The following is a 24,195-nucleotide window of genomic DNA, read 5'->3' as shown; positions in this document are numbered from 1 at the left end:
AATACTTACCTGTAAAAATAAACCCTAATATAGGCTACAATATTAAATTAAATTATATTATAGCTATTTTAGGATTAATATTTATTTTACAGGCAACTTTGTAATTATTTTAACCAGGTACAATAGCTATTAAATAGTTAAGAACTATTTAATAGTTACCTAGTTTAAAATAATAACAAATTTACCTGTAAAATAAATCCTAACCTAAGATATAATTAAACCTAACACTACCCTATCAATAAAATAATTAAATAAACTACCTACAATTACCTACAATTAACCTAACACTACACTATCAATAAATTTAATTAAACACAATTCCTACAAATAAATACAATTAAATAAACTAGCTAAAGTACAAAAAATAAAAAAAGAACTAAGTTACAGAAAATAAAAAAATATTTACAAACATAAGAAAAAATATGTACAACAATTTTAAACTAATTACACTACTCTAAGCCCCCTAATAAAATAAACAAGCCCCCCCAAAGATAAAAATTCCCTACCCCTATTCTAAATTAAAAAAAGTTACAAGCTCTTTTACCTTACCCAGCCCTGAACAGGGCCCTTTGCGGGGCTATGCCCCAAGAATTTCAGCTCTTTGCCTGGTAAAAAAAAACATACAATACCCCCCCCCCCAACATTACAACCCACCACCCACATACCCCTAATCAACCCAAACCCCCTTAAAGAAACCTAACACTAAGCCCCTGAAGATCTTCCTACCTTGTCTTCACCATACCAGGTTCACCGATCCGTCCTGGCTCCAACATCTTCATCCAACCCAAGCGGGGGTTGGCGATCCATAATCCGGTCCAGAAGAGGCTCCAAAGTCTTCCTCCTATCCGGCAAGAAGAGGACATCCGGACCCGGCAAACATCTTCTCCAAGCGGTCATCTTCGATCTTCTTCCATCCGGAGCGAAGCGGCAGGATCCTGAAGACATCCAGCGCGGAACATCCATCCGGGACCGACGAGCTGAACGACGAATGACTGTTCCTTTAAGGGACGTCATCCAAGATGGCGTCCCCTCGAATTCCGATTGGCTGATAGGATTCTATCAGCCAATCGGAATTAAGGTAGGAATTTTCTGATTGGCTGATGGAATCAGCCAATCAGGAAATCAAGTTCAATCCGATTGGCTGATCCAATCAGCCAATCAGATTGAGCTCGCATTCCTATTGGCTGTTCCGATCAGCCATAGAATGCGAGCTCAATCTGATTGGCTGATTGGATCAGCCAATCGGATTGAACTTGATTCTGATTGGCTGATTCCATCAGCCAATCAGAAAATTCCTACCTTAATTCCGATTGGCTGATAGAATCCTATCAGCCAATCGGAATTCGAGGGGACGCCATCTTGGATGACGTCCTTAAAGGAACAGTCATTCGTCGTTCAGTCGTCGGTCCCGGATGGATGTTCCGCGCTGGATGTCTCAGGATCCTGCCGCTTCGCTCCGGATGGAAGAAGATCGAAGATGCCGGCTTGGAGAAGATGTTTGCCGGTCCGGATGTCCTCTTCTTGCCGGATAGGAGGAAGACTTTGGAGCCTCTTCTGGACCGGATTATGGATCGCCAACCCCGCTTGGGTTGGATGAAGATGTTTTTTTTTTTTTTGGGAGCCAGACGGATCGGTGAACCGTGGTATGGTGAAGGGACAAGGTAGGAAGATCTTCAGGGCTTAGTGTTAGGTTTCTTTAAGGGGGTTTGGGTTAGATTAGGGGTATGTGGGTGGTGGGTTGTAATGTTGGGGGGGGGGGGGGTATTGGTATGTTTTTTTTTGGTACAGGGGGGGGCAAAAGAGCTGAAATTCTTGGGGGCATGCCCCCGCAAAGGGCCCTGTTCAGGGCTGGTAAGGTAAAAGAGCTTGTAACTTTTTTAATTTGAGAATAGGGTAGGGAATTTTTATTTTGGGGGGCTTTGTTATTTTATTAGGGGGCTGTAGAGTAGGTGTAATTAGTTTAAAATTGTTGTAATATTTTCTTATGTTTGTAAATATTTTTTTATTTTCTGTAACTTAGTTCTTTTTTTATTTTTTGTACTTTAGCTAGTTTATTAATTGTATTTATTTGTAGGAATTGTGTTTAATTAATTTATTGATAGTGTAGTGTTAGGGTTAATTGTAGGTAATTGTAGGTAGTTTATTTAATTATTTTATTGATAGGGTAGTGTTAGGTTTTAATTATAACTTAGGTTAGGATTTATTTTACAGGTAAATTTGTTATTAGTTTAACTAGGTAACTATTAAATTAGTTTCTTAACTATTTAATAGCTATTGTACCTGGTTAAAATAATTACAATTTGCCTGTAAAATAAATATTAATCCTAAAATAGCTATAATATAATTATAATTTATATTGGTAGCTATATTAGGGTTTATTTTACAGGTAAGTATTTAGCTTTTAAATAGAAATAAGTTATTTAATAAGAGTTATTTGTATTTCGTTAGATAAATATTATATTTAACTTAGGGGGGTGTTAGTGTTAGGGCTTAGACTTAGCTTTAGGGGTTAATCCTTTTATTAGAATAGCGGTGAGCTGCCGATCGAAGATTAGGGGTTTAATAATTGAAGTTAGGTGTCGGCGATGTTAGGGAGGGGCAGATTAGGGTTAATACTATTTATGATAGGGTTAGTGAGGCGGATTAGGGGTTTAATACATTTACTTTATAGTACGCGCTCAGGTCCGCTCGGCAGATTAGGGGTTAATAAGTGTAGGCAGGCGTCGGCGACGTTGTGGGGGGCAGGTTAGGGGTTTAATAAATATAATATAGGGGGTCGGCGGTGTTAGGGGCAGCAGATTAGGGGTACATAGGGATACGTCGGTTGCGGCGGTTTACGGGAGCGGCAGATTAGGGGTTAATAAAAATATGCAGGGTGGTCAGCGATAGCGGGGGCGGCAGATTAGGGGTTAATAAGTGTAAGGTTAGGGGTGTTTAGACTCGGGGGTACATGTTAGGAGTGTTAGGTGCAGACGTAGGAAGTGTTTTCCCCATAGGAAACAATGGGGCTGCGTTAGGAGCTGAACGCTGCTTTTTTGCAGGTGTTAGGTTTTTTTTTCAGCTCAAACAGCCCCATTGTTTCCTATGGGGGAATCGATGCACGAGCACGTTTTTTGAGGCCGCCGCGTCCGTAAAGCAACTCTGGTATCGAGAGTTGCATTTGCGGTAAAAATGCTCTACGCTCCTTTTTTGGAGCCTAACGCAGCATTTGTTTGAAACTCTCGATACCAGAGTTAATTTTATGGTGCGGCCAGAAAAAAGCCCGCGGAGCGTTAACAGACCTTTTACCGCCGAACTCCAAATCTAGGCCTGAGAAAATAAAAAAGCCCCCCCAAAATAAAACATCCCCTAATCTAAACTAAACATACCAATATCCTTAAAAGAGCCTTTTGTATGGCATTGCCCTAAGTTAAACAGCTCTTTTACATGTAAAAAATACTAAGTCCCCCCCTTACCAGTAAAAACCCCCACCCACCAAACCCCCCAAAATAAAAAAAAACCTAACAGAAAAAAAACCTAAACTACCCATATCCCCTAAAGGGGCATTTGTATGGACATTGCCCTTAAAAGGGCATTCAGAGCGCCAGGTCCGCCGCATCGTGGAAGACCACTCCGCACCTCCACTCCGGATGAAGATAGAGAGTGATGGAGCCACCTGGAAGAAGAACCTTCACCGCCGGACTTTAGGAACGGTATCTATTTAGAGCTTAGTCTTAGGTTTTTTTGGGATGGCTTTTTTTAGATTAGGTTTTTTTGGGCTGTAAAAGAGCCGATTGCCCTTTTAAGGGCAATGCCTATACAAATGCCCCTTTAGGGGCAATAAGTAGCTTAGGTTTTTTAGACTTATTTTTTTTATTTTGAGGGGGTTGGTTGGGTGGGGGGGTTTTACTGTTAGGGGCAATTGGTAATTTTTTTAGGAAAAGAGCTGTTAACTTTGGGTAATGCCCTGCAAAAGCCCTTTTAAGGGCCTATTGGTAGTTTAGTATTAGGATTAGGGGGTGTTTTTATTTTGGGGAGGATTTTTTATTTTTATAGGGGTATTAGTCTAGGTTTACATTTTTTATTTTGGATAGCTTTGTTTATTTTTTCTGTAATTTAAATTTTTTTTTGTAATATTAGCTTTGGGGTTTGTATTTTTTTTTAAAATAGACTGCCCTCTGGGCAGACTTTTCGCCTAGTTAATAAATAAATGTTCTGATAATGAGATGCAAAATTAATTTTAACCACTATATATTTCGATGGCTATATCTGGTTTTACCAAGTTGTTTGAGGGCAATGAACATCAGGGTGTAAAACTCTCACGCAGAGCAGTAAAAAAAAAAAAAAAAAAAAAGACATATTGCTATAATATGAGGATAGCAGAAAAAGATACATAATGCAGACAGTTCCCTCATAGAGTTTTATGAAGGCCAGAAGTGAGAGCGTTCATTTAGTTAGCTTAGGATGTGCCTGGAAATCAACATCAAAACTGCTTAGCAATAATTACTTTTTGTTTTACCACATTGTCCCTTGGTTTGCGCAACTTAACATTCAGGAGGTCCTTCAGTGTTATGGTAATTGGTCCTTTTTTTTCCAAAGTATCCTGGACAGAAAAGAAATATTATCATTAGCTATAAGTACGGTGAAATAAAATAACATTATATTTACAAAAATATGACATTTAAACTCAAAGCATTTCTCATGTTGATGTTCACAAAAACTTGACAACTATCGAGCCTGTTTACAGCCACACAATGTTTAGCAAACTAGAGGCCTCAATTCATGTAGGAGCAATATTTGTCTGTTCATGCCATCTTGGCTAAGTAATGTTGATTAGTAGCTCACTTTTTACCTTCACTAAAATGATGGCAGTCAGAATATAACAAATAACCAAGAGAGTGCTTGGATATTTTTCCCATATAAAGACCCTGCAAAGGTAGCCTGCTATACTGTGCTTAAGAACAAATTACAATCCATGAAAGTTCTTTTTGAGAGCCTCAATTGTTTAAGAGAAGCCCGCTGTGATAATTCTGATATAGCAGGAGATTACACATTTTAAGACACCTGTGCTCTCAAAAGGCCAGTTAAAAGGCAAAGTATAACAGGAATGAATCAATCTTATAAATCAAAGACCTAGTAAATCAATTAAAAAGGTGTATGCTCTCATTACATGTATTTGGGATGGATAGCTGCATGTGGTAACAGTGTGACGTATTGCTTGTTGGCAATTCCTACTATCAAGTATGTGCATTGTTTAAAAAAAATGTAATAGCATAATTACAAGGGGTGTGATTTCTACTAGGCCCACAATTCCAGGATGCCCCATCTAGCAGGTCAATATTTGCTATTAGTGCTGTAAATTTACCTTATTCATGAAATCCAGCTACAAAGAGAACATTTATGTACCTGAGAAAAAGTAGCTCATTCTAATTGAAAAATAACTTTTAAAATTATTGGGGAGGCGAAAAGGGAGTATAAAATCCTCCAGTATGCACAAAATGTAGAGAGAATGACTCATTGTGTAGTTCATTAACAAATCTAGACAAATCAGAAAGCTTGCTTTTTCCACAGAAGACCTCTGTATACTTTGTTTCCAATGCAACAAAGGATTCTGGGTAAGATATTGCAAATGAGGTTTGCAATGACTCACTTTTTTACTTCAGTATGCTTTTAGTAGAATGCCATGTATACCATAGCATCGGGTGTATACACAGCTTTTAAGCTTAGCTAGTCCTGGGATGGTTCTGAATCACTGTACTAACCCTAGCTAAGCTTGAAGGCTTTGTATACTAATATTATCCACACAAGCTAACTGATTAACACCCTTCACTGCCCAGAATTTCAAAAGTGTGGTGCACAGCTGCAATTAGCGGCCTTCTAATTGCCAATAACTAATGGCTAAGCCATGCATGTCTGCTGTTTTCTGAACAAAGGGGACACCATTTTTGTTGTGGATAGCAAAAATAGCTAAAAAGTCTCTGGTACAGTTGTGTACAGTTTTAATCTGAAATTCCCAGTAGGGACGGGTTTAGCCCCTTGCACCAAATGGACGTAGGTACTAAGTCATACAGTACTCAGTGTACTGTGTTGACGTAGAACCTACGTCCAGCACAGATGCACATGTTGCAGTCACTTCTGTCAGCTTAGACAGCGGGAACCGCAACCAGGGTCAGAAGGCACCTGCCTTAATATGGTAAGGGAGCACAGACAGTGTCACTCTCTGTAACAATGTCTGTGGTTGCCGAGGGGAGCGAGGCGGGTGGTTGGCCCAGCACAGGAGAGGGGAGGGAGGGGCGTGGTTCCCTACACTATGGATAAATGTTAAGTAGTCGAGCGGGAGGGATGGGTCTCTACACTACAGAAAATGATTGTTTGGAGGGGGAGGTAGGATCCTACACTGCAGAAAAAAAGTAATCACTTGGAGGGGGGGAAGATGAGCGGGATCTTTACAATACCAAAAAAAAATCAAAATTAATAATAATAATAATATAAAATAATAATTTGTAACTGGCAGGCAGACTGCCAGTAACTAATCAAGTAATATAGAAGGAAAGAAGCATCTATTGAAGCACAAAACAATTACAACAGCATAAACTGATGGTCAGGTTGCTACATTGTACGGCTGCCCATAAACTAATACAAAAGGTGGGGAAGAAGCCCCACACCAAGGACAGATCTGAGCTTAGATTATAAAGTACAAACACAGTTTAATAGTAGTGACAAATGCGCGCACTCACAATAAAACACCTCGCTTAAAGCTGAGGTAAACTTCCATCATACATCAATAAAAAATACTGGCTTGTTTACCCCTGTCCTTCCAACTGCACAGCGCTTCACAGGACTGTTCTGTCTTTCTCTCAGTTCCAACAGTTCAACTCCACAAGCAGGGCAACCAACAAACAGTCCCCAAATGTGGTAGCTGGAACTAGGACGGAGTATTCGGTCATCACTACACACAGGTAATTCATCATAGATGGCAAACGCCATGGCTCCCAATGACCGGTCTCACACACTGAGACGCTGCTGTAAGTGGGCGTGGCCTTACACGTTTCGCAAGTGCAATCCTGCTTCATCAGAGGCCTCAGTGTGTGAGACCGGTCACAAGGAGCCATAGCATTTGCCATCTATGGTGAATTACCTGTAAGTATTGGTACTAATACATACATAAATCAAATTACATTTTATCCCCAAATGAAAAAAATCCACATAATTTTGTGCCCAATAAAATGTCATTTATCCTCTATTGTGTTATTCACAGTTTATTTTGGCAGTACAAAGAAATATATATAATAACTAGTGAGGCGATAGCTTTGATTTAAGAAATGATATATTTGGTAATACACACCTATTGGTAGCAGGAAGTTTATGTGGATAATACTTTATATGGATGGATTTAATGGATGCACCCAGACACTAAGAAGAGGTGGGAGTGAGTGCATGGCAACAGCTAATAAAAATATATATATATCTTAAATAAGGCCAGTGAACTAGGCTTCCAGTGCTGGGTATAGGGCTGCAGCAGCAGTGTTGAGTGAGGAGGCAGCAGAAAAAGCCTGTCCATCCTCTCCTCTCTAATTTGATCCCTGCCTAGGAGGCCTTGTGCTCCCAGTCCTCAGCACCAGCTGCTCGCAGAGCCCGTCACTTTTATCATCTGGGCTCTGCTCCTCTCCCTAACTGCTTTCCTTTACCGAACCTCTGACCTAACTCTCCCCATACTAACAAACATGCTAGCTGTGACCACGAGTTTCCCACCTAGCCGGCTGCCATCAACTGCACAAGGAGACTGATGATGCTCTGTTCTTGTAGAATACAAATACAAGTGCTATACTGAATCTCAAGCTGTGACACTCCCGTCCCCCTTTTTCGGATCTGTTTCCTTCGTCACCAACCCTGCACAACTACATCCTAGAGCAGCTGTAACAAACCCAATCACAACAGAGGGGAGGGCGTAGAAAAATATTTTTAAAATGTCCTCCTTCCTAACTTTCCCCTTTAAATAACTAGTGCAAAAAGCTCAACACTCATGAGACCACCACCATTTAATAAAAAAATGAATTCTGCACATTGTTATGCTATGTGCATTTTAAAAAGGCTTTTGTGCTTTCTTTAAAAAACACCTTAGAAGGAACAGTGTCAGGTAGTCATTTCCTAAATACAGATAAGCTCAAGCAAACTGTAGTATGCTCCCCTAGTCAATAGTTCCACGGAGAGAAGCAGAAAAATTGCTGAAGTAACTTAAAATGAAAGCAGGTGAACTAAATAATTAATCTACATGCTTTTTTGTTTTACTATCTGTAATTAGGCACTTTAAGGGGGGATAACTGTGTACAGTGTTGCCAGTTAGATATAGTATCTACCAGTTTTCGAGTCTTAAAGTTAAAGCGATGGTAAACATAACATCTTTTAAAATCAGGTCAGGAATCCAAGTGATGTTTTAAATGGACTTTAACTGATCACTTCTAATCAAGATGCGCTGTAACTTGCATTTTATACTAGCTGTGCCATTCTAATACCTCGGCTCAAGCCGCCCACATTAAATCTCATATTTTGTGAGCTGTTTAAACTGTACTCCATTTGGCGCTCTAGCTGCAAAAAAAAGTGCCGTACAGCTAGAGCGCCAATTGGAGAATAGTTTAAACCGTTCACTCACTAAAAATATAAGTTTTGAAAAAAGGCAGCTGGAGCTCCCTTAATCAGAAAGTTAGTTACAGCGCATCTTTATTAAAAGTGGTCAATTAAAGTCCCTGTAAAATATCGCTTAGATTCGGGAACTGATATTAAAACATGTAGAGTTTACCATCACTTTAAGCATAAAGACAGGGAGGTTTCATGCAGAAACAAACGTTAACAAGACACAAGTATCCCCTGTTCTTCTGTATTCCAGCAAATAGTTACACATATCAGTCCTACCTTAGGTGGTCTTGTATTTCCAGTTCTCTTCAGAATAGGTAGCTTGTTCGGCAGAGTAAAGACTGGTGGAGGACCTGGTGGTGGAGGTGGAGGAGGTAGTGAGGAGGTGGAGGAGGTGGAGGAGGGGGAGGAGCAAGTGAAACAGAAGTAGCATGTTCTGCAACTTGAGGTTGGGGTGGTATTGCAGGAGATCTGCTTTTTGCATGTTCCTGCCTAGTGCATCTACAACAGCAGGAGTTATCTACTGAACTGGGTTTAGTCTCCTTATTCTGAAACAGAAAATGAAAAACAGTTTGGCTTAGTAACTTATTTTCTGATTAAATGCTTAGAACATTTTTTATTACTAATTTGTGTGTTTATAAACATGATTATACACAATAATTATTTTATTATTTTGGCCAATAAAACCACAAGTGTTACAAATGAGAATCTTTATGAGTGATAAGGTATAAACTAACCATTTTGGTAACAAAGAAAATAGTGTACAATTTGTTTCTCTCCTTTATGTGTTCCCAGTTATTAATTTTACCTGCTGGAGTATTTTGTTGAAGAATAAGTGGTTTACTTTTATTTTGTCATTTGAAAATGCTGATTTGCCTGGTGTATCCCCAGCTATACTGAAATTATTAGATGTACAAAATCTATGTAGAAAAAAACATAAATTATGCTTACCAGATAATTTCATTTCCTTCTGTATAAGGAGAGTCCTACGGCATCATTCCTTACTGTTGGTAAATACTGAACCTGGCCACCAGGAGGAGGCAAAGACACCCCAGCCAAAGGCTTAAAGTGAAGGTCAATTTTCATGTAAAAGTGCCAGTTTTTTTAAAAAAACTATTAAAAATAAGGCTACTTTCATTCATGAAAATTGACATTTCAGCCGTTTCTTTTAATATATACTTACCTTTTCTTCTTGAAGCCGCTCCAGTGCTTCAAAAGCCTGTTGCAAGCCTCTTCACACATCAGCAATGATGATTCCGGCATCCTCCAATCACGGCTTCCCCCCTGGGGTAATCATTGCCTGAGGCAATGCTGTGATTGGAGGAAGAAGCAGGCGGGGCATTGTTTCAGAACGGCGATACAGTGTTTCAGAAGAACAAGGTAAGTATTTTTAAAATAAGGTGCTATGTCAATTTTCATGAATGAAAGTGCCCCTGTTTTTAATAATTTTTTAAAAAAAAACGTGCACTTTCACATGAAAATTGACCTTCACTTTAAATACCTTTCCCACTTCCCCCATCCCCCAGTCATTCTGCCGAGGGAACAAGGAACAGTAGGAGAAATATCAGGGTATAAATGGAGCCAGAAGAAAAATATAATTTAGAGGGCCGCCCATTGGAGAACACGGGTGGGGGCCATGCACTCTCCTTATACAGAAGGAAATGAAATTAACTGGTAAGCATCAATTATGTTTTCCTTCTTAATATAAGTAGAGTCCACTGCATCATTTCTTGCTGTTAAAAAACATATACCCAAGCTCTAGAGGACACTGAATGATAATGGGAGGGACAAACAGAGAGGCGGACCCTAATCTGAGGGCACCACAGCCTGCAAAAACTCTCTCCCGAAAGCTGCTTCAGCCAAAGCAAGAACATAAAACTTGTAACATTTAGAAAAAGTATGTAAGGAGGACCAGGTAGCCGCTTTACAAATCTGATCCATAGAGGCTTTGTTCTTAAAGACTCAAGTGGAAGCCACTGCTCTAGTGGAATGAGCCGTAATCCTCTGAGGAGGTTTATGTCCCGCTGTCTCATAAGCAAAGCGGATAACACTCCTTAACCAAAAAGATAAGGAAGTCGAAGATAACTTCTGTCCCTTACGCTTCCGGGAATAGACAACAAACAAGGACGACGTTTGTCTAAAATCGTTAGTAGCATGAAGGTAGAACTTCAAGGCGCGAACCACGTCCAGATTATGAAGCAAACATTCCTTCTCAGTAGAAGGATTTGGAAACAAGGAAGGAATCACAATCTCTTGATTGATGTTGCGGTCTGACATGACCTTAGGAAGAAAACCTAACTTAGTACGTAGGACAGCCTTATCCGAATTGAACACCAGATAAGGAGGCTCACATTGCAAGGCGGCAATCTCAGATACTCTGCTCGCAGAAGCAATAGCCAGTAGAAAAAGAACCTTCCAGGACAACAATCTAATGTTTATCTCATGCATAGACTCAAACGTAGCCCGTTGCAAAACCTTAAGAACAAGATTTAGACTCCAAGGAGGAGACCTAGATCTAAACATAGGTCTGATCCTAATCAGAGCCTTAACAAAGGACTGTACATCGGGAAGCTTGGAAAGCCTCTTGTGCAGTAAAACAGATAGGGCAGAAATCTGTCCCCTCAGGGAACTGGCAGAAAGGTCCTACTCCAGTCCATCCTGGAGAAATGATAGGATCCTGGCAAACTTAACTTTATGCCAGGAAAATCCACGCTCTTCACACCAGAATAAGTAGGTTCTCCACACCTTATGCGACAAATAACGAGCTTGAATTAAAGTATCAATCACTCTCTCAGAAAAACCTCTCTTGGCTAGGACTAAGCGTTTAATCTCCACGCAGTCAGCTTCAGAGAATCTAGATTTTGATGAACAAAGGGACCTTGTTCCAGCAGATCCCTGCAACAGGGTAACTTCCACAGAGGAGATAATGACATCCTGACGGCCACGATGGAGCAATCAGTATCACTGATGCCTGTTCCTGCTTGATGCGGGCCACTACACAAGGAAGAAGTGGTAACGGCGGGAAAAGGTAAATTAGACTGAACCTCTAAGGCACTGCTAATGCATCTATTAGCTCCGCCTGAGGATTCCTGAACCTCAACCTATATCTGGGTAGCTTGGTATTTAGACGAGACGCCATGAGATCTATCTCCGGAGTCCCCCACTTGTTGCATATCTCTGCAAACACTTCAGGATGGAGAGACCATTCCCCCGCATGAACGGATTGTCTGCTGATAAAATCTGATTCCCAGTTGTGCACACCCAGAATGTGGATTGCTGACAGCGAACAGCTGTGGGCCTCCTCCCACTCCTTCTTGGAACCCCAAACAGCTCCCCATCCTGATAGACTTGCGTCAATAGTTACAATCTTCCAGGATGGTCTTAAGAAGGATGTCCCTCGGGACGGATGATCTGGACAGAGCCACCAAGACATTGATTCTCTTGACTGGTTGTCCAGAGAGATCTGTTGAGACAGATCCGAATGATCGCTGTTCCACTGCCTCAACATGCACAGTTGCAGCAGTCTGAGACGGAACCTGGCAAAGGGAATGATGTCCATGCTGGACACCATGAGACCAATGACCTCCATACACTGAGCCACAGAAAGCCTTAAGGAGGTCCGGAGGGCAAGATATGCCGAAGCAAGCTTGCAACATCTCTGGTCTGTTTGAAATATCCTCATGGAGTATTATAGTACACAGGAATTCTACCTTGGTGTTTGTACCAGAATATTGTCTAAGTAGGGAGCTACTGCTATACCCCGGGTTCTGGCAATGGCTAGAAGAGCCCCTAGAACCTTCATAAAAATTATTGGAGCAGTAGCTAGACCAAACGGAAGTGCAATGAACTGGAAGTGCTGGTCCAGGAACGCAAACCTTAGGAACTGGGAGTAATCCTTGTGAATTGGATCCTTCAGATCTATAGTGGTCATAAACTGTCCTTCCTGAACTAAGGGAAGGATGGACCTTATCGTCTCCATCATGAACGAGGGGACATTTACAAATTTGTTTAAGCACTTTAGGTCCAGAATCAGGCGAAAAGTTTCCCTCCTTCTTTGGGACCACGAAAAGGTTTGAATAGTATCCCAAACCTCTTTCTGCAATAGGTACCGGAACAATGACCCCTAAGGAGGAGGACAGATTCCGTACGCACCCCGGAAAGGCTTCCCTCTTTTCTGGTCTGGAAGACAGGCTTGAGAGAAGAAATCTGACCTTGGGTGGATGAGACTTGAAACCTATCTTGTATCCCTGAGCTATGACCTCCAGGACCCATGGATCCTGCACGTCCCTGAACCAAGCTTCTGAAAAGAGCGACAGTCTGCCCCCTACACGATCCAGCACCGGAGGGCTTCTTGCTCTGCTTGGATTTATTCCAGGACTGAGCTGGCTTCCAAGTACTCTTGGTTTGCTCGGACTTAGCGGAGGGCTGCTGTCATTGGGATTTATCAGAACAAAAAAAATGAAAATTAGAACTTTGTTCCTTCTTGCGGTAGGAAGGCACCCTTGCCCCAGTAATCGTGGAGATAATGGAGTCCAGGCCTGGACCAAAGAAACTCTTTCCTTTAAAGGGAAAGAAGTCTGGACTTAGAAGTCATATCTGCAGACCAGGACTTCAGCCAGAGCACCCGACGGGCCTGAACCGAAAAGCCAGAAACCTTAGCATTTAGGCGAATAATCTGCATGTTTGCATCACAGATAAAAGAATTAGCGATTCTCAAGGCTTTAATTCTTTCCTGGATAACGTTGATGGGACCCTTCACCTCGATCAATTCCGATAAGGAGTCGCACCAGTCAGTAGCTGCTTCAGCAACCATGGCAACGGCCACTGCCAGTTGAAACAAGTATCCCGTATGTTGAAACATCTTTCTTAGAAGAGTTTCCATCTTCTTATCCATTGGCTCTCTGAACGACGAGATATCCTCAAGCAAGATAGTAGTATATTTGGCAAGCGTGGAGATAGCACCATCCACCTTAGGGACGGAACCCCACAACTCCAATTGAGAGTCCGGGACCGGGAATAATTTTTTAAAGGGAGACGAAGGGGAAAAGCAATATCCAATTCTGTCCCATTCGTTCTTAATAATGTTCGCCATCTTTACAGGCACAGGAAAAGTTAAAAGCACTACCCTGTCCTCGTAGGCTCAGTCTAATTTAGTAATCAAAGGTTCATCAGGCAGCTTGGCCTCTGGAACCTCTAATGTAGACAGGACTTCCTTTAGAAGAAAACGTAAGTGTTCAATCTTAAATCTAAAGGCTGGTTGCTCCGCAGCAAGAGGCTGAGAGGCACCGGACTCTGTCCCAGAAAGTTCACCCTCTGAAGCCTCAGAGTCCGACTCATCCTCGGATAACTGCGACAAAGCAGAGAAATCCAATAAATTACATGATGACCCCTGGGCAGGAGAGCTATGTTTAACCTTCCGCTTGCGTTTAGCAGTACGAGGTAAAGCACTGAGGGCCTCAGACAACGCCGTTTTTAACTGCGCTGTAAAATCTGATAGTAAAAGGCCACCTACAGATGGAAGATCAAGCGTGCTACAGGAAGCTGCGTGTGTAGAAGGAGATGACTGTTGGGTATGCACCTCACGGGACAGCAAGTCCTCAGAGGTGGATGGCTCAGTGGTACTAAAGGGGTTAACCTTCTTTGATCTAATAACGTTGTCAAGGCATGTGGAACATAGTTGAGAGGGCGGCATACCAAGGCCTCCTCACAATATAAACAGGTATTACTATTTGGAATAGAGGGAGTACCGTCTAGTATCTCAGAATCCTCCATAGCTTAAGCTAATGACAGTAGGACACAGAAATTAAACAATCTTTATTTCTCAACATATGTAAAAATTGAAACGATCTTACCAGAATCCCTGCTGTGGAACAGAAACACAGCCTCTCAAGTGTGACAGTCTTGTAGCATCGCTTCTGACATAGACTTGAGTGAAAAAAACAAGCAGGCAGTGAAACTCATCAACACTGATTGATTAGGAGCTGTTAGCAGGCAGTCTGGATGGGTTTGCAGAAAGATTCTCCCTGCATCTCCACACTCTAACTTTTGTCAATGCTCTTACTGAGAGGCTAACAAGACTACTTAAAACTCCAGTCCCATATCGAAGGGCAGATACCCCTCCTAAGGAACTACTTCGAAATCTTCTAACACTTCTCTGCCATCCTCCTGTGACGAAAGGAAAAGAATGACTGGGGGATGGGGGAAGTGGGAGAGGTTTTTAAGCCTTTGGCTGGGGTGTCTTTGCCTCCTCCTGGTGGCCAGGTTCAGTATTTCCCATCAGTAAGGAATGATGCTGTGGACTCTGCATTCACAGTGAGAGGTGTAAGAAAGAAGAGCTAAAACACTCATTTTTAATTATACTATGTTTAGGGTATTTTGTCTTTTTTGGGCTTTAGTATATAGACAGAGAAACCTTTGTGTGTATAAAAAGTCATAAGATGAGGAGCTTTGACCTCCCTGCAAGATCAGTCCATGTTAATGAGCTGTGGTTTCAAAGAGCAAAAACAGCTATTTAAAATACAATGCCATAATTAACTTATATAGTTTGTACCTGTTAATTTGCATGACTACTTGAAATAAAATAACTGTAATATCAACATAATTACTATTAAAAAGAGATAAAGGTCAAAACTGAAATGCATTTATGAACAAACATTTTTACAATATACTTCCTTTTGCAAAAATGATTCTAATAAAAGTTATGGCTGTTTCAGTGGCCTACGCACATATGCTACATGTGACTAGGGGATCAGAGTTCAGACAACATGCCTGCTCAGAGAGCAAGGGTTGGGGTGTATTGCATCAGTAAAGTCTTCATTTATGTCATACAAGCCACTAAACACTCTATGAGGTGTGGTGTTTGAATACTAATAATACTAATACATTATTTATATAAATCTTCACTCCAAACCAGACTGAAGATCTTCCATAACTAGCTTTTAGATTGGTGGAAGCTGATAAATAATAGTTTATCAACCTTGAAATGCTGAAATGATTTGACCTTAGTGTAGTTGGAACGTGTGACAATGAAGTGTGAACAGGGACAGAAACTCACCTGCAATGCAGACTCTAACTTAGAGAACTCTGTTTCCAGTTTTTGCAAGCGTTGTCTAAGATTGTGAAGCTCTATTTGGCAAACGATGGATGGAAATAGATTTTTCACCGACTCAAAATGCTGTTTATAAATATATGAACAGGTTAGCCTTTTTTGCATCTTAAAAATGTTTGCATAGGAAGACACAAAGAATATTAAGGCATTAAAATTGCATACCTTTTTCACACTAAAGTAACTCCACCAGTACAATGAGATAAAGACCTTCACTACTGAATTTACTGTATTTTTAAAAAAGATTAATCTAAAGCATCCAATGGGACTCAAACTCAGGTGCCATGAAAATCTTGCAGGTATTGCTTCTGGTTCCCTTAAAAAATAAAAGAGGGAAAAATTAAACAAAATAAAGAGATTAAAAGAGACATGAAAACCCACATTTTTCTTTCAGGATTCAGAGAGAGCATACAATTATAAAAAAAAAGTCTTAAACATGTTTGCTCATTACATTAGTGCTCCATCAGAGACTACACCTAATATGAAGTTAGCTGTTCAAATGTTCTAACTGGCTACTCAGGCCAAACCTACCAAATCAGATGCTACAGACTTTCAAGTGAAATAGGGAATCAAGTATTTAAAATGTATATTCCCTTAAATGGTACAGTCTGTGCTTTCATCAAATGGTAGTTTTTCAAAATGAAACATTGTGTAAGAATATTTTTTCTTTAGTGCAGTAGAATTGTAGAATTCAAGATTTATAAAAAATGTTCTGTATATTAACATATAGTTTTAAAAGCATATAAGAGATACATAATACACTACCGGTTGTTGGTTCTATAAGCGATTTAAAAGAAAGATAAAAAACATAATTTATGTAAGAACTTACCTGATAGATTCATTTCTTTCATATTAGCAAGAGTCCATGAGCTAGTGACGTATGGGATATACATTCCTACCAGGAGGGGCAAAGTTTCCCAAACCTCAAAATGCCTATAAATACACCCCTCACCACACCCACAATTCAGTTTAATGAATAGCCAAGAAGTGGGGTGATAAAAAAGTGCGAAAGCATATAAAATAAGGAATTGGAATAATTGTGCTTTATACAAAAATCATAACCACCCCAAAAAAGGGCGGGTCTCATGGACTCTTGCTAATATGAAAGAAATTAATTTATCAGGTAAGTTCTTACATAAATTATGTTTTCTTTCATGTAATTAGCAAGAGTCCATGAGCTAGTGACGTATGGGATAATGATTACCCAAGATGTGGATCTTTCCACGCAAGAGTCACTAGAGAGGGAGGGATAAAATAAAGACAGCCAATTCCTGCTGAAAATAATCCACACCCAAAATAAAGTTTAATGAAAAACATAAGCAGAAGATTCAAACTGAAACCGCTGCCTGAAGTACTTTTCTACCAAAAACTGCTTCAGAAGAAGAAAATACATCAAAATGGTAGAATTTAGTAAAAGTATGCAAAGAGGACCAAGTTGCTGCTTTGCAAATCTGATCAATCGAAGCTTCATTCCTAAACGCCCAGGAAGTAGAAACTGACCTAGTAGAATGAGCTGTAATCCTTTGAGGCGGAGATTTACCCGACTCAACATAGGCAAGATGAATTAAAGATTTCAACCAAGATGCCAAAGAAATGGCAGAAGCTTTCTGGCCTTTTCTAGAACCAGAAAAGATAACAAATAAACTAGAAGTCTTTCGGAAAGACTTAGTAGCTTCAACATAATATTTCAAAGCTCTAACAACATCCAAAGAATGCAATGATTTCTCCTTAGAATTCTTAGGATTAGGACATAATGAAGGAACCACAATTTCCCTACTAATGTTGTTAGAATTCACAACTTTAGGTAAAAATTCAAAAGAAGTTCGCAACACTGCCTTATCCTGATGAAAAATCAGAAAAGGAGACTCACAAGAAAGAGCAGATAATTCAGAAACTCTTCTGGCAGAAGAGATTGCCAAAAGGAACAAAACTTTCCAAGAAAGTAATTTAATGTCCAATGAATGCATAGGTTCAAACGGAGGAGCTTGAAGAGCCCCCAGAACCAAATTCAAACTCCAAGGAGGAGAAATTGACTTAATGACAGGTTTTATACGAACCAAAGCTTGTTCAAAACAATGAATAGCAGGAAGATTAGCAATCTTTCTGTGAAACAGAACAGAAAGAGCAGAGATTTGTCCTTTCAAAGAACTTGCGGATAAACCTTTATCTAAACCATCCTGAAGAAACTGTAAAATTCTCGGAATTCTAAAAGAATGCCAAGAAAAATGATGAGAAAGACACCAAGAAATATAAGTCTTCCAGACTCTATAATATATCTCTCTGGATACAGATTTACGAGCCTGTAACATAGTATTAATCACAGAGTCAGAGAAACCTCTTTGACCAAGAATCAAGCGTTCAATCTCCATACCTTTAAATTTAAGGATTTGAGATCCTGATGGAAAAAAGGACCTTGCGACAGAAGGTCTGGTCGTAGCGGAAGAGTCCACGGATGGCAAAAGGCCATCCGGACAAGATCCGCATACCAAAACCTGTGAGGCCATGCCGGAGCTACCAGCAGAACAAACGAGCATTCCTTCAGAATCTTGGAGATTACTCTTGGAAGAAGAACTAGAGGCGGAAAGATATAAGCAGGATGATACTTCCAAGGAAGTGATAATGCATCCACTGCTTCCGCCTGAGGATCCCGGGATCTGGACAGATACCTGGGAAGTTTCTTGTTTAGATGAGACGCCATCAGATCTATTTCTGGAAGCTCCCACATTTGAACAATCTGAAGAAATACCTCTGGGTGAAGAGACCATTCGCCCGGATGCAACGTTTGGCGACTGAGATAATCCGCTTCCCAATTGTCTATACCTGGGATATGAACCGCAGAGATTAGACAGGAGCTGGATTCCGCCCAAACCAGAATTCGAGATACTTCTTTCATAGCCAGAGGACTGTGAGTCCCTCCTTGATGATTGATGTATGCCACAGTAGTGACATTGTCTGTCTGAAAACAAATGAACGATTCTCTCTTCAGAAGAGGCCAAGACTGAAGAGCTCTGAAAATTGCACGGAGTTCCAAAATATTGATCGGTAATCTCACCTCCTGAGATTCCCAAACTCCTTGTGCCGTCAGAGATCCCCACACAGCTCCCCAACCTGTGAGACTTGCATCTGTTGAAATTACAGTCCAGGTCGGAAGCACAAAAGAAGCCCCCTGAATTAAACGATGGTGATCTGTCCACCACGTTAGAGAGTGTCGTACAATCGGTTTTAAAGATATTAATTGAGATATCTTTGTGTAATCCTTGCACCATTGATTCAGCATACAGAGCTGAAGAGGTCGCATGTGAAAACGAGCAAAGGGGATCGCGTCCGATGCAGCAGTCATAAGACCTAGAATTTCCATGCATAAGGCTACCGAAGGGAATGATTGTGACTGAAGATTTCGACAAGCTGAAATCAATTTTAGACGTCTCTTGTCTGTTAAAGACAGAGTCATGGACACTGAATCTATCTGGAAACCCAGAAAGGTTACCCTTGTCTGAGGAATCAATGAACTTTTTGGTGAATTGATCCTCCAACCATGATCTTGAAGAAACAACACAAGTCGATTCGTATGAGATTCTGCTAAATGTAAAGACTGAGCAAGTACCAAGATATCGTCCAAATAAGGAAATACCACAATACCCTGTTCTCTGATTACAGACAGAAGGGCACCGAGAACCTTTGTAAAAATTCTTGGAGCTGTAGCTAGGCCAAACGGCAGAGCCACAAACTGGTAATGCTTGTCCAGAAAAGAGAATCTCAGGAACTGATAATGATCTGGATGAATCGGAATATGCAGATATGCATCCTGTAAATCTATTGTGGACATAAAATGCCCTTGCTGAACAAAAGGCAAGATAGTCCTTACAGTTACCATTTTGAACGTTGGTATCCTTACATAACTATTCAATATTTTTAGATCCAGAACTGGTCTGAAGGAATTCTCCTTCTTTGGTACAATGAAGAGATTTGAATAAAACCCCATCCCCTGTTCCAGAACTGGAACTGGCATAATTACTCCAGCCAACTCTAGATCTGAAACACAATTCAGAAATGCTTGAGCTTTCACTGGATTTACTGGGACACGGGAAAGAAAAAATCTCTTTGCAGGAGGTCTCATCTTGAAACCAATTCTGTACCCTTCTGAAACAATGTTCTGAATCCAAAGATTGTGAACAGAATTGATCCAAATTTCTTTGAAAAAACGTAACCTGCCCCCTACCAGCTGAGCTGGAATGAGGGCCGCACCTTCATGTGGACTTAGAAGCAGGCTTTGCCTTTCTAGAAGGCTTGGATTTATTCCAGACTGGAGATGGTTTCCAAACTGAAACTGCTCCTGAGGATGAAGGATCAGGCTTTTGTTCTTTGTTGAAACGAAAGGAACGAAAACGATTATTAGCCCTGTTTTTACCCTTAGATTTTTTATCCTGTGGTAAAAAAGTTCCTTTCCCACCAGTAACAGTTGAAATAATAGAATCCAACTGAGAACCAAATAATTTGTTACCCTGGAAAGAAATGGAAAGTAGAGTTGATTTAGAAGCCATATCAGCATTCCAAGTTTTAAGCCATAAAGCTCTTCTAGCTAAAATAGCTAGAGACATAAACCTGACATCAACTCTGATAATATCAAAAATGGCATCACAGATAAAATTATTAGCATGCTGAAGAAGAAGAATAATATTATGAGAATCATGATCTGTTACTTGTTGTGCTAAAGTCTCCAACCAAAAAGTTGAAGCTGCAGCAACATCAGCCAAAGATATAGCAGGTCTAAGAAGATTACCTGAACACAGATAAGCTTTTCTTAGAAAGGATTCAATTTTCCTATCTAAAGGATCTTTAAACGAAGTACCATCTGACGTAGGAATAGTAGTACGTTTAGCAAGGGTAGAAATAGCCCCATCGACTTTAGAGATTTTGTCCCAAAATTCTAATCTGTCAGACGGCACAGGATATAATTGCTTAAAACGTTTAGAAGGAGTAAATGAATTACCCAATTTATCCCATTCTCTGGAAATTACTTCAGAAATAGCATTAGGAACAGGAAAAACTTCTGGAATAACCACAGGAGATTTAAATACCTTATCTAAACGTTTAGAATTAGTATCAAGAGGACCAGAATCCTCTATTTCTAAAGCAATTAGTACTTCTTTAAGTAAAGAACGAATAAATTCCATTTTAAATAAATATGAAGATTTATCAGCATCAATCTCTGAGACAGAATCCTCTGAACCAGAAGAGTCATCAGAATCAGAATGATGATGTTCATTTAAAAATTCATCTGTAGAGAGAGAAGTTTTAAAAGATTTTTTATGTTTACTAGAAGGAGAAATAACAGACATAGCCTTCTTGATGGATTCAGAAACAAAATCTCTTATGTTATCAGGAACATTCTGCACCTTAGATGTTGAGGGAACTGCAACAGGCAATGGTACATTACTAAAGGAAATATTATCTGCTTTAACAAGTTTGTCATGACAATTAATACAAACAACAGCCGGAGGAATAGCTACCAAAAGTTTACAGCAGATACACTTAGCTTTGGTAGTTCCAGCACTAGACAGCGATTTTCCTGAAGTATCTTCTGACTCAGATGCAACGTGAGACATCTTGCAATATGTAAGAGAAAAAACAACATATAAAGCAAAATTGATCAAATTCCTTAAATGACAGTTTCAGGAATGGGAAAAAATGCCAATAAACAAGCTTCTAGTAACCAGAAGCAAAGAAAAAATGAGACTGAAATAATGTGGAGACAAAAGCGACGCCCATATTTTTTGGCGCCAAATAACACGCCCACATTGTTTGGCGCCTAAATGCTTTTTGGCGCCAAAAATGACACCACATCCGGAACGCCGACATTTTGCCGCAAAAGGACGTCAAAATATGACGCAACTTCCGGCGACACGTATGACGCCGGAAACAGAAAAGATTTTTTGCGCCAAAAAAGTCCGCGCCAAGAATGACACAATAAAATGAAGCATTTTCAGCCCCCGCGAGCCTAACAGCCCACAGGGAAAAAAAGTCAAATTTTTAAGGTAAGAAAAAATGATTGATTCAAATGCATTATCCCAAATATGAAACTGACTGTCTGAAAATAATGAATGTTGAACATTCTGAGTCAAGGCAAATAAATGTTTGAATACATATATTTAGAACTTTATAAATAAAGTGCCCAACCATAGCTTAGAGTGTCACAGAAAATAAGATTTACTTACCCCAGGACACTCATCTACATGTTTGTAGAAAGCCAAACCAGTACTGAAACGAAAATCAGCAGAGGTAATGGTATATAAATAAGAGTATATCGTCGATCTGAAAAGGGAGGTAAGAGATGAATCTCTACGACCGATAACAGAGAACCTATGAAATAGACCCCGTAGAAGGAGATCACTGCATTCAAATAGGCAATACTCTCCTCACATCCCTCTGACATTCACTGCACGCTGAGAGGAAAACCGGGCTCCAACTTGCTGCGGAGCGCATATCAACGTAGAATCTAGCACAAACTTACTTCACCACCTCCATAGGAGGCAAAGTTTGTAAAACTGAATTGTGGGTGTGGTGAGGGGTGTATTTATAGGCATTTTGAGGTTTGGGAAACTTTGCCCCTCCTGGTAGGAATGTATATCCCATACGTCACTAGCTCATGGACTCTTGCTAATTACATGAAAGAAATAGCATCGCTAAATGATGGTTTATTGCTATAGTAAGGCAGCAATGACCTATTAATTGTCATATACTGTTGAGTGGCTTTTTAAAATATTTGCTTATTCCTTTCTGTCACAGCTAAATGTCTCACTATTTTTGTGTTAAAAATGTAATATTATTAAATGGAGGTCAAAATAATCTTTCATCATTTAAAGGGACAGTCTAGGCCAAAATAAACTTTCATGATTCAGATAGAGCATGTAATTTTAAACAATTTTCCAATTTATTTTTATCACCAATTTTGCTTTGTTCTCTTGGTATTGTTAGTTGAAAGCTTAACCTAGGAGGTTCATATGCTGATTTCTTAGACCTTGAAGTCCACCTCTTTTCAGAATGCATTTTAACAGTTTTTCACCACTAAAGGGTGTTAGTTCATGTATTTCATATAGCTAACACTGTGCTCGTGCACGTGAAGTTATCTGGGAGCAGGCACTGATTGGCTAAACTGCAAGTCTGTCAAAAGAACTGAAATAAAGGGGCAGTTTGCAGAGACTTAGATACAAGATAATCACAGAGGTTAAAAGTATATTAATATAACTGTGTTGGTTATGCAAAACTGGGGAATGGATAATAAAGGGATTATCTATCTTTTAAAACAATAACAATTCTGGTGTAGACTGTCCCTTTAATAATAATTTATTTCTAATGGAAATCAGTCATTGGATTATACATTTTCAGTTAAATATTGTTAATGAATGCATTATCTATAATATTTAATCATTTTTTGAATCTACATTATTGTTTTTATAATTAATCAAAATATTATCTTTTTAAATGTATTACCTGTTATTTATTAATATTTTTAACTTTATTTTAAATATGTTAGATCACTAGGAACACATTTATAAATTATCTGCATATTGATAGAACATTCTTAGTTGATGGCCTATGATATAAATATAAAAAAAATATACTAAAGCAGTTGTTTTGTTCTTTATTTTTTAAAACAGTTTAAAGGGCTAGAAAATATAACATAAAATACTCTTACCGTTGTGGGCTAGGATTTGTAGCTTTAGATTTTTTTACTGTTCTTAATCTATTCCTCCTTTTATCTGGTCTTCGACGTGCTTGAAGGAATTTTGCCATTATCTAATGTAGGTAAAAATAATTATTATATTAGTAATGTAAACCCAAACCCACTAAACCAGGGGTGCCCACACTTTTTTGTGTTGGGATCTACTTTTCAAATGACTAGCTAAGCAAGATCTACCCACTAAAAATGGGCCAGATCCTAAGCTTACATTCCTGCTTTTTCAAATAAAGATACTAAGAGAATGAAGAAAATTTGATAAAAGGAGTAAATTAGAAAGTTGATTAAAATTGCATGTTCTATATCTGAATCATGAAAAAAAATAAAATGTGTGTTTCATATCCCTTTAAGGTTGCATGATTTAGCAACACATGGATGTGCAAAAGCATAAAGATACAACAGATTAATCCTGATGACAAAAGTAGCACTGACTTTAATTTGGGTTAACAGGAACAACTCCTTGTGCCATGTTACAAAACACTGCATTCAAATTACTGTCACTGGCCCCCTTTACTTTGTGCCATGGGCTTGGCCTGATATGACCCAGTGAGGCTTATACAAATAAATTTCAATAGGCGCCATGCAGACCATTTCTTACCGGGTCAACACGTTAATTTGCCTGCCGTCAATCAGACTTTAGCATAGCACAGCAGCCTCCGCCTTTACTTTTTCTATCTATTGACGCTTACCCTCCTAACTATACTATACTGCCATATCCATTGGGAGAGTACTCACTCAACCA

At 39.6% G+C, this 24,195-nt stretch overlaps 1 long non-coding RNA gene across 1 annotated transcript; it reads right to left on the bottom strand.

Annotated features, from left to right (window-relative positions):
* Window positions 1-4,486: 4,486 nt before the first annotated feature.
* Window positions 4,487-23,501, bottom strand: LOC128651859 (uncharacterized). The gene is made up of 5 exons (XR_008401198.1): window positions 23,412-23,501; window positions 15,881-16,031; window positions 15,665-15,784; window positions 8,890-9,158; window positions 4,487-4,582 (listed from the first exon to the last, which is right to left on the bottom strand). It is a non-coding gene; the product is annotated as an uncharacterized LOC128651859 (long non-coding RNA).
* Between the last annotated feature and the right edge of the window lie 694 nt (window positions 23,502-24,195).

Source organism: Bombina bombina, chromosome 3 (genome assembly GCF_027579735.1).
Source record: "Bombina bombina isolate aBomBom1 chromosome 3, aBomBom1.pri, whole genome shotgun sequence".
NCBI lineage: Eukaryota > Metazoa > Chordata > Amphibia > Anura > Bombinatoridae > Bombina > Bombina bombina.
This window is presented reverse-complemented; position numbering and strand designations above follow the sequence as displayed.